At 41.4% G+C, this 15190-nt stretch overlaps 10 non-coding genes across 10 annotated transcripts; all 10 read left to right on the top strand.

The window, feature by feature from the left end:
- The first annotated feature begins 972 nt into the window (after positions 1-972).
- TRNAL-UAA (transfer RNA leucine (anticodon UAA)) lies at positions 973-1055 on the top strand. Its single transcript has one exon. It is a non-coding gene; the product is annotated as a tRNA-Leu (tRNA).
- A 1226-nt stretch (positions 1056-2281) lies between these two features.
- Positions 2282-2364, top strand: TRNAL-UAA (transfer RNA leucine (anticodon UAA)). The gene has a single exon. It is a non-coding gene; the product is annotated as a tRNA-Leu (tRNA).
- Positions 2365-3585: 1221 nt separating this feature from the next.
- On the top strand, positions 3586-3669 carry TRNAL-UAA (transfer RNA leucine (anticodon UAA)). Its single transcript has one exon. It is a non-coding gene; the product is annotated as a tRNA-Leu (tRNA).
- Positions 3670-4895: 1226 nt separating this feature from the next.
- TRNAL-UAA (transfer RNA leucine (anticodon UAA)) lies at positions 4896-4978 on the top strand. The gene has a single exon. It is a non-coding gene; the product is annotated as a tRNA-Leu (tRNA).
- A 1227-nt stretch (positions 4979-6205) lies between these two features.
- On the top strand, positions 6206-6289 carry TRNAL-UAA (transfer RNA leucine (anticodon UAA)). The gene has a single exon. It is a non-coding gene; the product is annotated as a tRNA-Leu (tRNA).
- A 1226-nt stretch (positions 6290-7515) lies between these two features.
- On the top strand, positions 7516-7598 carry TRNAL-UAA (transfer RNA leucine (anticodon UAA)). Its single transcript has one exon. It is a non-coding gene; the product is annotated as a tRNA-Leu (tRNA).
- Positions 7599-8825: 1227 nt separating this feature from the next.
- TRNAL-UAA (transfer RNA leucine (anticodon UAA)) lies at positions 8826-8915 on the top strand. Its single transcript has one exon. It is a non-coding gene; the product is annotated as a tRNA-Leu (tRNA).
- Positions 8916-10143: 1228 nt separating this feature from the next.
- On the top strand, positions 10144-10226 carry TRNAL-UAA (transfer RNA leucine (anticodon UAA)). Its single transcript has one exon. It is a non-coding gene; the product is annotated as a tRNA-Leu (tRNA).
- Positions 10227-11454: 1228 nt separating this feature from the next.
- Positions 11455-11544, top strand: TRNAL-UAA (transfer RNA leucine (anticodon UAA)). Its single transcript has one exon. It is a non-coding gene; the product is annotated as a tRNA-Leu (tRNA).
- A 1229-nt stretch (positions 11545-12773) lies between these two features.
- Positions 12774-12856, top strand: TRNAL-UAA (transfer RNA leucine (anticodon UAA)). Its single transcript has one exon. It is a non-coding gene; the product is annotated as a tRNA-Leu (tRNA).
- The last annotated feature ends 2334 nt before the right edge of the window (positions 12857-15190 follow it).

Raw genomic sequence — 15190 nt, 5'->3', positions numbered from 1 at the left:
TTTTGAGATTACTGCAAACACTGCTGCAAGTTTTGATTTTCTGCCAATCTGTTTCTTCAATACCACATGCCATCAGTAGAGGGACTCATTGTGAGGACTCTTGTCTGCAGCTATACCCAAGAATAGCATTGTGAGGTTAAAGCGCTAACAAAGAATTTACACAAATCCAACTGCAAAAGTTGCCAAAACCTGCAAGAAGTGTTTTCCACCAGCTGCAGTTTTCTAAGAGAGAACTATGCAGAAAGCCACTGAAAAGTAAAACTGGATTAACACATGGACTAGAGTTTGTTACAAGGCATAGGGCAGAATCCAAAGTCACCTTGATCAGGTTTCAATAGTTTAATAAAGCCACAACAGAGCTTTTTCAACCCCAGTCAAAATGTTATCTTTAACTTAAGCCCGATATTGCACATCATTGCTTAAAGAACAGTTCCTCCTTGACGTATGTTGGTGGCAGCATCAGACTGTGAGAATTTGTCCCCACAACAGGCTCTGGAGAACTTATAAGACTAGAGGGAGGAGTGCATGCTGCAAGCTCCAGTTAAGTCCTAGAAGAAATTATTGCGCGGTGTGCTAGAAATTTGAAAATTGAGAAAAAACTTGTTTTCCCATAAAACATACTTGACAAATCAGAGCCCCAAACAACAGAAAAAAAATATTTAAAAACGATGAACAATTTGAGGGTCACCTGCTACTTTGCTCTGTATGGGTGGTGGAGTTAGTGTGCCCCAATGGGCCAACATATGTTAAGCCCTCTTCACCCAATGAAGAGGCTTTTCAGCAAGCCAGAGATTTTCATGGGATGTTGTTTCTTCCGGATGACTGTCTTATGATATCAAGCAGTTAACCAGAGTTTCACAGAAAGATTCATCAAGGATACAGGAGGTCCATACTGTCCAGTGTCCAAGCATCCAAAGGCAGAGCGATCATACCCTTAAGCTCCCAATTCAAGTGCAAATTGTCACATCAGCAACCAGGATGGCCGAGTGGTTAAGGCGTTGGACTTAAGATCCAATGGATATATATCCGCGTGGGTTCGAACCCCACTCCTGGTAAACTTTCTTGACGTCACTGAATGTCAAACAATGCCTTCTGCGCGCTATCCTGCACAAAACTCTTGGTATACTTCTGGCATCTTACGCCTCTAAGAAATCCTACAAGGAGTGTTTTTATCAGTCATATCTCCAAACTAATATCAATGTGTGATCTTTCAGCTTTTTGAAACAGTTCACAAGAAACATTGAGCTTCCTGGAAATGTACTTGTGGAGATGTGAATGCTTACAATCACCGGTATGGCATTCATTATGCTTTTGAGATTACTGCAAACACTGCTGCAAGTTTTGATTTTCTGCCAATCTGTTTCTTCAATACCACATGCCATCAGTAGAGGGACTCATTGTGAGGACTCTTGTCTGCAGCTATACCCAAGAATGGCATTGTGAGGTTAAAGCGCTAACAAAGAATTTACACAAATCCAACTGCAAAAGTTGCCAAAACCTGCAAGAAGTGTTTTCCACCAGCTGCAGTTTTCTAAGAGAGAACTATGCAGAAAGCCACTGAAAAGTAAAACTGGATTAACACATGGACTAGAGTTTGTTACAAGGCATAGGGCAGAATCCAAAGTCACCTTGATCAGGTTTCAATAGTTTAATAAAGCCACAACAGAGCTTTTTCAACCCCAGTCAAAATGTTATCTTTAACTTAAGCCCGATATTGCACATCATTGCTTAAAGAACAGTTCCTCCTTGACGTATGTTGGTGGCAGCATCAGACTGTGAGAATTTGTCCCCACAACAGGCTCTGGAGAACTTATAAGACTAGAGGGAGGAGTGCATGCTGCAAGCTCCAGTTAAGTCCTAGAAGAAATTATTGCGCGGTGTGCTAGAAATTTGAAAATTGAGAAAAAACTTGTTTTCCCATAAAACATACTTGACAAATCAGAGCCCCAAACAACAGAAAAAAAATATTTAAAAACGATGAACAATTTGAGGGTCACCTGCTACTTTGCTCTGTATGGGTGGTGGAGTTAGTGTGCCCCAATGGGCCAACATATGTTAAGCCCTCTTCACCCAATGAAGAGGCTTTTCAGCAAGCCAGAGATTTTCATGGGATGTTGTTTCTTCCGGAGGACTGTCTTATGATATCAAGCAGTTAACCAGAGTTTCACAGAAAGATTCATCAAGGATACAGGAGGTCCATACTGTCCAGTGTCCAAGCATCCAAAGGCAGAGCGATCATACCCTTAAGCTCCCAATTCAAGTGCAGATTGTCATATCAGCAACCAGGATGGCCAAGTGGTTAAGGCGTTGGACTTAAGATCCAATGGATATATATCCGCGTGGGTTCAAACCCCACTCCTGGTAAACTTTCTTGATGTCACTGAATGTCAAACAATGCCTTCTGCGCACTATCCTGCACAAAACTCTTGGTATAATTCTGGCATCTTACGCCTCTAAGAAATCCTACAAGGAGTGTTTTTATCAGTCATATCTCCAAATCAATGTGTGATCTTTCAGCTTTTTGAAACAGTTCACAAGAAACATTGAGCTTCCTGGAAATGTACTTGTGGAGATGTGAATGCTTACAATCACCAGTATGGCATTCATTATGCTTTTGAGATTACTGCAAACACTGCTGCAAGTTTTGATTTTCTGCCAATCTGTTTCTTCAATACCACATGCCATCAGTAGAGGGACTCATTGTGAGGACTCTTGTCTGCAGCTATACCCAAGAATGGCATTGTGAGGTTAAAGCGCTAACAAAGAAGATACACAAATCCAACTGCAAAAGTTGCCAAAACCTGCAAGAAGTTTTTTCCACCAGCTGCAGTTTTCTAAGTGAGAACTATAAAGAAAGCCACTGGAAAGTAAAACTGGATTAACACATAGACTAGAGTTTGTTACAAGGCATAGGGCAGAATCCAAAGTCACCTTGATCAGGTTTCAATAGTTTAATAAAGCCACAACAGAGCTTTTTCAACCCCAGTCAAAATGTTATCTTTAACTTAAGCCCGATATTGCACATCATTGCTTAAAGAACAGTTCCTCCTTGACATATGTTGGTGGCAGCAACAGAATGTGAGAATTTGTCCCCACAACAGGCTCTGGAGAACTTATAAGACAAGAGGAAGGAGTGCATGCTGCAAGCTCCAGTTAAGTCCTAGAAGAAATTCTTGTGCGGTGTGCTAGAAATTTGAAAATTGAGAAAAAACTTGTTTTCCCATAAACCATACTTGACAAATCAGAGCCCCAAACAACAGAAAAAAATATATTTAAAAATGATGAACAATTTGAGGGTCACCTGCTACTTTGCTCTGTATGGGTGGTGGAGTTAGTGTGCCCCAATGGGCCAACATATGTTAAGCCCTCTTCACCCAATGAAGAGGCTTTTCAGCAAGCCAGAGATTTTCATGGGATGTTGTTTCTTCTGGAGGACTGTCTTATGATATCGAGCAGTTAACCAGAGTTTCACAGAAAGATTCATCAAGGATACAGGAGGTCGATACTGTCCAGTGTCCAAGCATCCAAAGGCAGAGCGATCATACCCTTAAGCTCCCAATTCAAGTGCAGACTGTCATATCAGCATCCAGGATGGCCGAGTGGTTAAGGCGTTGGACTTAAGATCCAATGGATATATATCCGCGTGGGTTCGAACCCCACTCCTGGTAAACTTTCTTGACGTCACTGAATGTCAAACAATGCCTTCTGCGCGATATCCTGCACAAAACTCTTGGTAAACTTCTGGCATCTTACGCCTCTAAGAAATCCTACAAGGAGTGTTTTTATCAGTCATATCTCCAAACTAATATCAATGTGTGATCTTTCAGCTTTTTGAAACAGTTCACAAGAAACATTGAGCTTCCTGGAAATGTACTTGTGGAGATGTGAATGCTTACAATCACCGGTATGGCATTCATTATGCTTTTGAGATTACTGCAAACACTGCTGCAAGTTTTGATTTTCTGCCAATCTGTTTCTTCAATATCACATGCCATCAGTAGAGGGACTCATTGTGAGGACTCTTGTCTGCAGCTATACCCAAGAATGGCATTGTGAGGTTAAAGCGCTAACAAAGAATTTACACAAATCCAACTGCAAAAGTTGCCAAAACCTGCAAGAAGTGTTTTCCACCAGCTGCAGTTTTCTAAGAGAGAACTATGCAGAAAGCCACTGGAAAGTAAAACTGGATTAACACATGGACTAGAGTTTGTTACAAGGCATAGGGAAGAATCCAAAGTCACCTTGATCAGGTTTCAATAGTTTAATAAAGCCACAACAGAGCTTTTTCAACCCCAGTCAAAATGTTATCTTTAACTTAAGCCCGATATTGCACATCATTGTTAAAAGAACAGTTCCTCCTTGGCGTATGTTGGTGGCAGCATCAGACTGTGAGAATTTGTCCCCACAACAGGCTCTGGAGAACTTATAAGACTAGAGGGAGGAGTGCATGCTGCAAGCTCCAGTTAAGTCCTAAAGGAAATTCTTGTGCGGTGTGCTAGAAATTTGAAAATTGAGAAAAAACTTGTTTTCCCATAAAACATACTTGACAAATCAGAGCCCCAAACAACAGAAAAAAATATATTTAAAAACGATGAACAATTTGAGGGTCACCTGCTACTTTGCTCTGTATGGGTGGTGGAGTTAGTGTGCCCCAATGGGCCAACATATGTTAAGCCCTCTTCACCCAATGAAGAGGCTTTTCAGCAAGCCAGAGATTTTCATGGGATGTTGTTTCTTCCGGAGGACTGTCTTATGATATCAAGCAGTTAACCAGAGTTTCACAGAAAGATTCATCAAGGATACAGGAGGTCCATACTGTCCAGTGTCCAAGCATCCAAAGGCATAGCGATCATACCCTTAAGCTCCCAATTCAAGTGCAGATTGTCACATCAGCAACCAGGATGGCTGAGTGGTTAAGGCGTTGGACTTAAGATCCAATGGATCTATATCCGCATGGGTTCGAACCCCACTCCTGGTAAACTTTCTTGACGTCACTGAATGTGAAACAATGCCTTCTGCGCGCTATCCTGCACAAAACTCTTGGTATACTTCTGGCATCTTACGCCTCTAAGAAATCCTACAAGGAGTGTTTTTATCAGTCGTATCTCCAAACTAATATCAATGTGTGATCTTTCAGCTTTTTGAAACAGTTCACAAGAAACATTGAGCTTCCTGGAAATGTACTTGTGGAGATGTGAATGCTTACAATTACCGGTATGGCATTCATTATGCTTTTGAGATTACTGCAAACACTGCTGCAAGGTTTGATTTTCTGCCAATCTGTTTCTTCAATACCACATGCCATCAGTAGAGGGACTCATTGTGAGGACTCTTGTCTGCAGCTATACACAAGAATGGCATTGTGAGGTTAAAGCGCTAACAAAGAATTTACACAAATCCAACTGCAAAAGTTGCCAAAACCTGCAAGAAGTGTTTTCCACCAGCTGCAGTTTTCTAAGAGAGAACTATGCAGAAAGCCACTGGAAAGTAAAACTGGATTAACACATGGACTAGAGTTTGTTACAAGGCATAGGGCAGAATCCAAAGTCACCTTGATCAGGTTTCAATAGTTTAATAAAGCCACAACAGAGCTTTTTCAACCCCAGTCAAAATGTTATCTTTAACTTAAGCCCGATATTGCACCTCATTGCTTAAAGAACAGTTCCTCCTTGACATATGTTGGTGGCAGCAACAGAATGTGAGAATTTGTCCCCACAACAGGCTCTGGAGAACTTATAAGACAAGAGGAAGGAGTGCATGCTGCAAGCTCCAGTTAAGTCCTAGAAGAAATTCTTGTGCGGTGTGCTAGAAATTTGAAAATTGAGAAAAAACTTGTTTTCCCATAAACCATACTTGACAAATCAGAGCCCCAAACAACAGAAAAAAATATATTTAAAAATGATGAACAATTTGAGGGTCACCTGCTACTTTGCTCTGTATGGGTGGTGGAGTTAGTGTGCCCCAATGGGCCAACATATGTTAAGCCCTCTTCACCCAATGAAGAGGCTTTTCAGCAAGCCAGAGATTTTCATGGGATGTTGTTTCTTCTGGAGGACTGTCTTATGATATCGAGCAGTTAACCAGAGTTTCACAGAAAGATTCATCAAGGATACAGGAGGTCGATACTGTCCAGTGTCCAAGCATCCAAAGGCAGAGCGATCATACCCTTAAGCTCCCAATTCAAGTGCAGACTGTCATATCAGCATCCAGGATGGCCGAGTGGTTAAGGCGTTGGACTTAAGATCCAATGGATATATATCCGCGTGGGTTCGAACCCCACTCCTGGTAAACTTTCTTGACGTCACTGAATGTCAAACAATGCCTTCTGCGCGATATCCTGCACAAAACTCTTGGTAAACTTCTGGCATCTTACGCCTCTAAGAAATCCTACAAGGAGTGTTTTTATCAGTCATATCTCCAAACTAATATCAATGTGTGATCTTTCAGCTTTTTGAAACAGTTCACAAGAAACATTGAGCTTCCTGGAAATGTACTTGTGGAGATGTGAATGCTTACAATCACCGGTATGGCATTCATTATGCTTTTGAGATTACTGCAAACACTGCTGCAAGTTTTGATTTTCTGCCAATCTGTTTCTTCAATATCACATGCCATCAGTAGAGGGACTCATTGTGAGGACTCTTGTCTGCAGCTATACCCAAGAATGGCATTGTGAGGTTAAAGCGCTAACAAAGAATTTACACAAATCCAACTGCAAAAGTTGCCAAAACCTGCAAGAAGTGTTTTCCACCAGCTGCAGTTTTCTAAGAGAGAACTATGCAGAAAGCCACTGGAAAGTAAAACTGGATTAACACATGGACTAGAGTTTGTTACAAGGCATAGGGAAGAATCCAAAGTCACCTTGATCAGGTTTCAATAGTTTAATAAAGCCACAACAGAGCTTTTTCAACCCCAGTCAAAATGTTATCTTTAACTTAAGCCCGATATTGCACATCATTGTTAAAAGAACAGTTCCTCCTTGGCGTATGTTGGTGGCAGCATCAGACTGTGAGAATTTGTCCCCACAACAGGCTCTGGAGAACTTATAAGACTAGAGGGAGGAGTGCATGCTGCAAGCTCCAGTTAAGTCCTAAAGGAAATTCTTGTGTGGTGTGCTAGAAATTTGAAAATTGAGAAAAAACTTGTTTTCCCATAAAACATACTTGACAAATCAGAGCCCCAAACAACAGAAAAAAATATATTTAAAAACGATGAACAATTTGAGGGTCACCTGCTACTTTGCTCTGTATGGGTGGTGGAGTTAGTGTGCCCCAATGGGCCAACATATGTTAAGCCCTCTTCACCCAATGAAGAGGCTTTTCAGCAAGCCAGAGATTTTCATGGGATGTTGTTTCTTCCGGAGGACTGTCTTATGATATCAAGCAGTTAACCAGAGTTTCACAGAAAGATTCATCAAGGATACAGGAGGTCCATACTGTCCAGTGTCCAAGCATCCAAAGGCATAGCGATCATACCCTTAAGCTCCCAATTCAAGTGCAGATTGTCACATCAGCAACAAGGATGGCTGAGTGGTTAAGGCGTTGGACTTAAGATCCAATGGATCTATATCCGCATGGGTTCGAACCCCACTCCTGGTAAACTTTCTTGACGTCACTGAATGTGAAACAATGCCTTCTGCGCGCTATCCTGCACAAAACTCTTGGTATACTTCTGGCATCTTACGCCTCTAAGAAATCCTACAAGGAGTGTTTTTATCAGTCGTATCTCCAAACTAATATCAATGTGTGATCTTTCAGCTTTTTGAAACAGTTCACAAGAAACATTGAGCTTCCTGGAAATGTACTTGTGGAGATGTGAATGCTTACAATCACCGGTATGGCATTCATTATGCTTTTGAGATTACTGCAAACACTGCTGCAAGGTTTGATTTTCTGCCAATCTGTTTCTTCAATACCACATGCCATCAGTAGAGGGACTCATTGTGAGGACTCTTGTCTGCAGCTATACACAAGAATGGCATTGTGAGGTTAAAGCGCTAACAAAGAATTTACACAAATCCAACTGCAAAAGTTGCCAAAACCTGCAAGAAGTGTTTTCCACCAGCTGCAGTTTTCTAAGAGAGAACTATGCAGAAAGCCACTGGAAAGTAAAACTGGATTAACACATGGACTAGAGTTTGTTACAAGGCATAGGGCAGAATCCAAAGTCACCTTGATCAGGTTTCAATAGTTTAATAAAGCCACAACAGAGCTTTTTCAACCCCAGTCAAAATGTTATCTTTAACTTAAGCCCGATATTGCACATCATTGCTTAAAGAACAGTTCCTGCTTGACGTATGTTGGTGGCAGCATCAGACTGTGAGAATTTGTCCCCACAACAGGCTCTGGAGAACTTATAAGACTAGAGGGAGGAGTGCATGCTGCAAGCTCCAGTTAAGTCCTAAAGGAAATTCTTGTGCGGTGTGCTAGAAATTTGAAAATTGAGAAAAAACTTGTTTTCCCATAAAACATACTTGACAAATCAGAGCCCCAAACAACAGAAAAAAAAATATTTAAAAACGATGAACAATTTGAGGGTCACCTGCTACTTTGCTCTGTATGGGTGGTGGAGTTAGTGTGCCCCAATGGGCCAACATATGTTAAGCCCTCTTCACCCAATAAAGAGGCTTTTCAGCAAGCCAGAGATTTTCATGGGATGTTGTTTCTTCCGGAGGACTGTCTTATGATATCGAGCAGTTAACCAGAGTTTCACAGAAAGATTCATCAAGGATACAGGAGGTCCATACTGTCCAGTGTCCAAGCATCCAAAGGCAGAGCGATCATACCCTTAAGCTCCCAATTCAAGTGCAGACTGTCATATCAGCAACCAGGATGGCTGAGTGGTTAAGGCGTTGGACTTAAGATCCAATGGATATATATCCATTATCCGTGTGGGTTCGAACCCCACTCCTGGTAAACTTTCTTGACGTCACTGAATGTCAAACAATGCCTTCTGTGCGCTATCCTGCACAAAACTCTTGGTATACTTCTGGCATCTTACGCCTCTAAGAAATCCTACAAGGAGTGTTTTTTATCAGTCATATCTCCAAACTAATATCAATGTGTGATCTTTCAGCTTTTTGAAACAGTTCACAAGAAACATTGAGCTTCCTGGAAATGTACTTGTGGAGATGTGAATGCTTACAATCACCTGTGTGGCATTCATTATGCTTTTGAGATTACTGCAAACACTGCTGCAAGTTTTGATTTTCTGCCAATCTGTTTCTTCAATACCACATGCCATCAGTAGAGGGACTCATTGTGAGGACTCTTGTCTGCAGCTATACCCAAGAAGGGCATTGTGAGGTTAAAGCGCTAACAAAGAATTTACACAAATCCAACTGCAAAAGTTGCCAAAACCTGCAAGAAGTGTTTTCCACCAGCTGCAGTTTTCTAAGAGAGAACTATGCAAAAAGCCCCTGGAAAGTAAAACTGGATTAACACATGGACTAGAGTTTGTTACAAGGCATAGGGCAGAATCCAAAGTCACCTTGATCAGGTTTCAATAGTTTAATAAAGCCACAACAGAGCTTTTTCAACCCCAGTCAAAATGTTATCTTTAACTTAAGCCCGATATTGCACATCATTGTTAAAAGAACAGTTCCTCCTTGGCGTATGTTGGTGGCAGCATCAGACTGTGAGAATTTGTCCCCACAACAGGCTCTGGAGAACTTATAAGACTAGAGGGAGGAGTGCATGCTGCAAGCTCCAGTTAAGTCCTAAAGGAAATTCTTGTGCGGTGTGCTAGAAATTTGAAAATTGAGAAAAAACTTGTTTTCCCATAAAACATACTTGACAAATCAGAGCCCCAAACAACAGAAAAAAATATATTTAAAAACGATGAACAATTTGAGGGTCACCTGCTACTTTGCTCTGTATGGGTGGTGGAGTTAGTGTGTCCCAATGGGCCAACATATGTTAAGCCCTCTTCACCCAATGAAGAGGCTTTTCAGCAAGCCAGAGATTTTCATGGGATGTTGTTTCTTCCGGAGGACTGTCTTATGATATCAAGCAGTTAACCAGAGTTTCACAGAAAGATTCATCAAGGATACAGGAGGTCCATACTGTCCAGTGTCCAAGCATCCAAAGGCATAGCGATCATACCCTTAAGCTCCCAATTCAAGTGCAGATTGTCACATCAGCAACCAGGATGGCTGAGTGGTTAAGGCGTTGGACTTAAGATCCAATGGATCTATATCCGCATGGGTTCGAACCCCACTCCTGGTAAACTTTCTTGACGTCACTGAATGTGAAACAATGCCTTCTGCGCGCTATCCTGCACAAAACTCTTGGTATACTTCTGGCATCTTACGCCTCTAAGAAATCCTACAAGGAGTGTTTTTATCAGTCGTATCTCCAAACTAATATCAATGTGTGATCTTTCAGCTTTTTGAAACAGTTCACAAGAAACATTGAGCTTCCTGGAAATGTACTTGTGGAGATGTGAATGCTTACAATCACCGGTATGGCATTCATTATGCTTTTGAGATTACTGCAAACACTGCTGCAAGGTTTGATTTTCTGCCAATCTGTTTCTTCAATACCACATGCCATCAGTAGAGGGACTCATTGTGAGGACTCTTGTCTGCAGCTATACACAAGAATGGCATTGTGAGGTTAAAGCGCTAACAAAGAATTTACACAAATCCAACTGCAAAAGTTGCCAAAACCTGCAAGAAGTGTTTTCCACCAGCTGCAGTTTTCTAAGAGAGAACTATGCAGAAAGCCACTGGAAAGTAAAACTGGATTAACACATGGACTAGAGTTTGTTACAAGGCATAGGGCAGAATCCAAAGTCACCTTGATCAGGTTTCAATAGTTTAATAAAGCCACAACAGAGCTTTTTCAACCCCAGTCAAAATGTTATCTTTAACTTAAGCCCGATATTGCACATCATTGCTTAAAGAACAGTTCCTGCTTGACGTATGTTGGTGGCAGCATCAGACTGTGAGAATTTGTCCCCACAACAGGCTCTGGAGAACTTATAAGACTAGAGGGAGGAGTGCATGCTGCAAGCTCCAGTTAAGTCCTAAAGGAAATTCTTGTGCGGTGTGCTAGAAATTTGAAAATTGAGAAAAAACTTGTTTTCCCATAAAACATACTTGACAAATCAGAGCCCCAAACAACAGAAAAAAAAAATATTTAAAAACGATGAACAATTTGAGGGTCACCTGCTACTTTGCTCTGTATGGGTGGTGGAGTTAGTGTGCCCCAATGGGCCAACATATGTTAAGCCCTCTTCACCCAATAAAGAGGCTTTTCAGCAAGCCAGAGATTTTCATGGGATGTTGTTTCTTCCGGAGGACTGTCTTATGATATCGAGCAGTTAACCAGAGTTTCACAGAAAGATTCATCAAGGATACAGGAGGTCCATACTGTCCAGTGTCCAAGCATCCAAAGGCAGAGCGATCATACCCTTAAGCTCCCAATTCAAGTGCAGACTGTCATATCAGCAACCAGGATCGCAGAGTGGTTAAGGCGTTGGACTTAAGATCCAATGGATATATATCCATTATCCGTGTGGGTTCGAACCCCACTCCTGGTAAACTTTCTTGACGTCACTGAATGTCAAACAATGCCTTCTGTGCGCTATCCTGCACAAAACTCTTGGTATACTTCTGGCATCTTACGCCTCTAAGAAATCCTACAAGGAGTGTTTTTTATCAGTCATATCTCCAAACTAATATCAATGTGTGATCTTTCAGCTTTTTGAAACAGTTCACAAGAAACATTGAGCTTCCTGGAAATGTACTTGTGGAGATGTGAATGCTTACAATCACCTGTGTGGCATTCATTATGCTTTTGAGATTACTGCAAACACTGCTGCAAGTTTTGATTTTCTGCCAATCTGTTTCTTCAATACCACATGCCATCAGTAGAGGGACTCATTGTGAGGACTCTTGTCTGCAGCTATACCCAAGAAGGGCATTGTGAGGTTAAAGCGCTAACAAAGAATTTACACAAATCCAACTGCAAAAGTTGCCAAAACCTGCAAGAAGTGTTTTCCACCAGCTGCAGTTTTCTAAGAGAGAACTATGCAAAAAGCCCCTGGAAAGTAAAACTGGATTAACACATGGACTAGAGTTTGTTACAAGGCATAGGGCAGAATCCAAAGTCACCTTGATCAGGTTTCAATAGTTTAATAAAGCCACAACAGAGCTTTTTCAACCCCAGTCAAAATGTTATCTTTAACTTAAGCCCGATATTGCACATCATTGCTTAAAGAACAGTTCCTCCTTGACGTATGTTGGTGGCAGCATCAGACTGTGAGAATTTGTCCCCACAACAGGCTCTGGAGAACTTATAAGACTAGAGGGAGGAGTGCATGCTGCAAGCTCCAGTTAAGTCCTAAAGGAAATTGTTGTGCGGTGTGCTAGAAATTTGAAAATTGAGAAAAAACTTGTTTTCCCATAAAACATACTTGACAAATCAGAGCCCCAAACAACAGAAAAAAAATATATTTAAAAACGATGAACAATTTGAGGGTCACCTGCTACTTTGCTCTGTATGGGTGGTGGAGTTAGTGTGCCCCAATGGGCCAACATATGTTAAGCCCTCTTCACCCAATGAAGAGGCTTTTCAGCAATCCAGAGATTTTCATGGGATGTTGTTTCTTCCGGAGGACTGTCTTATGATATCGAGCAGTTAACCAGAGTTTCACAGAAAGATTCATCAAGGATACAGGAGGTCCATACTGTCCAGTGTCCAAGCATCCAAAGGCAGAGTGATCATACCCTTAAGCTCCCATTTCAAGTGCAGACTGTCATATCAGCAACCAGGATGGCCGAGTGGTTAAGGCGTTGGACTTAAGATCCAATGGATATATATCCGCGTGGGTTCGAACCCCACTCCTGGTAAACTTTCTTGACGTCACTGAATGTCAAACAATGCCTTCTGCGCGCTATCCTGCACAAAACTCTTGGTATACTTCTGGCATCTTACGCCTCTAAGAAATCCTACAAGGAGTGTTTTTATCAGTCATATCTCCAAACTAATATCAATGTGTGATCTTTCAGCTTTTTGAAACAGTTCACAAGAAACATTGAGCTTCCTGGAAATGTACTTGTGGAGATGTGAATGCTTACAATCACCGGTATGGCATTCATTATGCTTTTGAGATTACTGCAAACAATGCTGCAAGTTTTGATTTTCTGCCAATCTGTTTCTTCAATACCACATGCCATCAGTAGAGGGACTCATTGTGAGGACTCTTGTCTGCAGCTATACCCAAGAATGGCATTGTGAGGTTAAAGCGCTAACAAAGAATTTACACAAATCCAACTGCAAAAGTTGCCAAAACCTGCAAGAAGTGTTTTCCACCAGCTGCAGTTTTCTAAGAGAGAACTATGAAGAAAGCCACTGGAAAGTAAAACTGGATTAACACATGGATTAGAGTTTGTTACAAGGCATAGGGCAGAATCCAAAGTCACCTTGATCAGGTTTCAATAGTTTAATAAAGCCACAACAGAGCTTTTTCAACCCCAGTCAAAATGTTATCTTTAACTTAAGCCCGATATTGCACATCATTGCTTAAAGAACAGTTCCTCCTTGACGTATGTTGGTGGCAGCATCAGACTGTGAGAATTTGTCCCCACAACAGGCTCTGGAGAACTTATAAGACTAGAGGGAGGAGTGCATGCTGCAAGCTCCAGTTAAGTCCTAGAAGAAATTCTTGTGCGGTGTGCTAGAAATTAGAAAATTGAGAAAAAACTTGTTTTCCCATAAAACATACTTGACAAATCAGAGCCCCAAACAACAGAAAAAAAAATATTTAAAAACAATGAACAATTTGAGGGTCACCTGCTACTTTGCTCTGTATGGGTGGTGGAGTTAGTGTGCCCCAATGGGCCAACATATGCTAAGCCCTCTTCACCCAAGGAAGAGGCTTTTCAGCAAGCCAGAGATTTTCATGGGATGTTGTTTCTTCCGGAGGACTGTCTTATGATATCGAGCAGTTAACCAGAGTTTCACAGAAAGATTCATCAAGGATACAGGAGGTCCATACTGTCCAGTGTCCAAGCATCCAAAGGCAGAGCGATCATACCCTTAAGCTCCAAATTCAAGTGCAGACTGTAACATCAACAACCAGCTTGGCTGAGTGGTTAAGGCGTTGGACTTAAGATCCAATGGATATATATACGCGTAGGTTCGAACCCCACTCCTGGTAAACTTTCTTGACGTCACTGAATGTCAAACAATGCCTTCTGCGCGCTATCCTGCACAAAACTCTTGGTATACTTCTGGCATCTTACGCCTCTAAGAAATCCTACTAGGAGTGTTTTTATCAGTCATATCTCCAAACTAATATCAATGTGTGATCTTTCAGCTTTTTGAAACAGTTCACAAGAAACATTGAGCTTCCTGGAAATGTACTTGTGGAGATGTGAATGCTTACAATCACCGGTATGGCATTCATTATGCTTTTGAGATTACTGCAAACACTGCTGCAAGTTTTGATTTTCTGCCAATCTGTTTCTTCAATACCACATGCCATCAGTAGAGGGACTCATTGTGAGGACTCTTGTCTGCAGCTATACCCAAGAATGGCATTGTGAGGTTAAAGCGCTAACAAAGAAGATACACAAATCCAACTGCAAAAGTTGCCAAAACCTGCAAGAAGTGTTTTCCACCAGCTGCAGTTTTCTAAGAGAGAATTATGAAGAAAGCCACTGGAAAGTAAAACTGGATTAACACATGGATTAGAGTTTGTTACAAGGCATAGGGCAGAATCCAAAGTCACCTTGATCAGGTTTCAATAGTTTAATAAAGCCACAACAGAGCTTTTTCAACCCCAGTCAAAATGTTATCTTTAACTTAAGCCCGATATTGCACATCATTGCTTAAAGAACAGTTCCTCCTTGACGTATGTTGGTGGCAGCATCAGACTGTGAGAATTTGTCCCCACAACAGGCTCTGGAGAACTTATAAGACTAGAGGGAGGAGTGCATGCTGCAAGCTCCAGTTAAGTCCTAGAAGAAATTCTTGTGCGGTGTGCTAGAAATTAGAAAATTGAGAAAAAACTTGTTTTCCCATAAAACATACTTGACAAATCAGAGCCCCAAACAACAGAAAAAAAAATATTTAAAAACAATGAACAATTTGAGGGTCACCTGCTACTTTGCTCTGTATGGGTGGTGGAGTTAGTGTGCCCCAATGGGCCAACATATGCTAAGCCCTCTTCACCCAATAAA

The sequence above is a fragment of the Hyperolius riggenbachi genome, chromosome 4 (assembly GCF_040937935.1).
Source record: "Hyperolius riggenbachi isolate aHypRig1 chromosome 4, aHypRig1.pri, whole genome shotgun sequence".
NCBI classification, from domain to species: domain Eukaryota; kingdom Metazoa; phylum Chordata; class Amphibia; order Anura; family Hyperoliidae; genus Hyperolius; species Hyperolius riggenbachi.
This window is presented reverse-complemented; position numbering and strand designations above follow the sequence as displayed.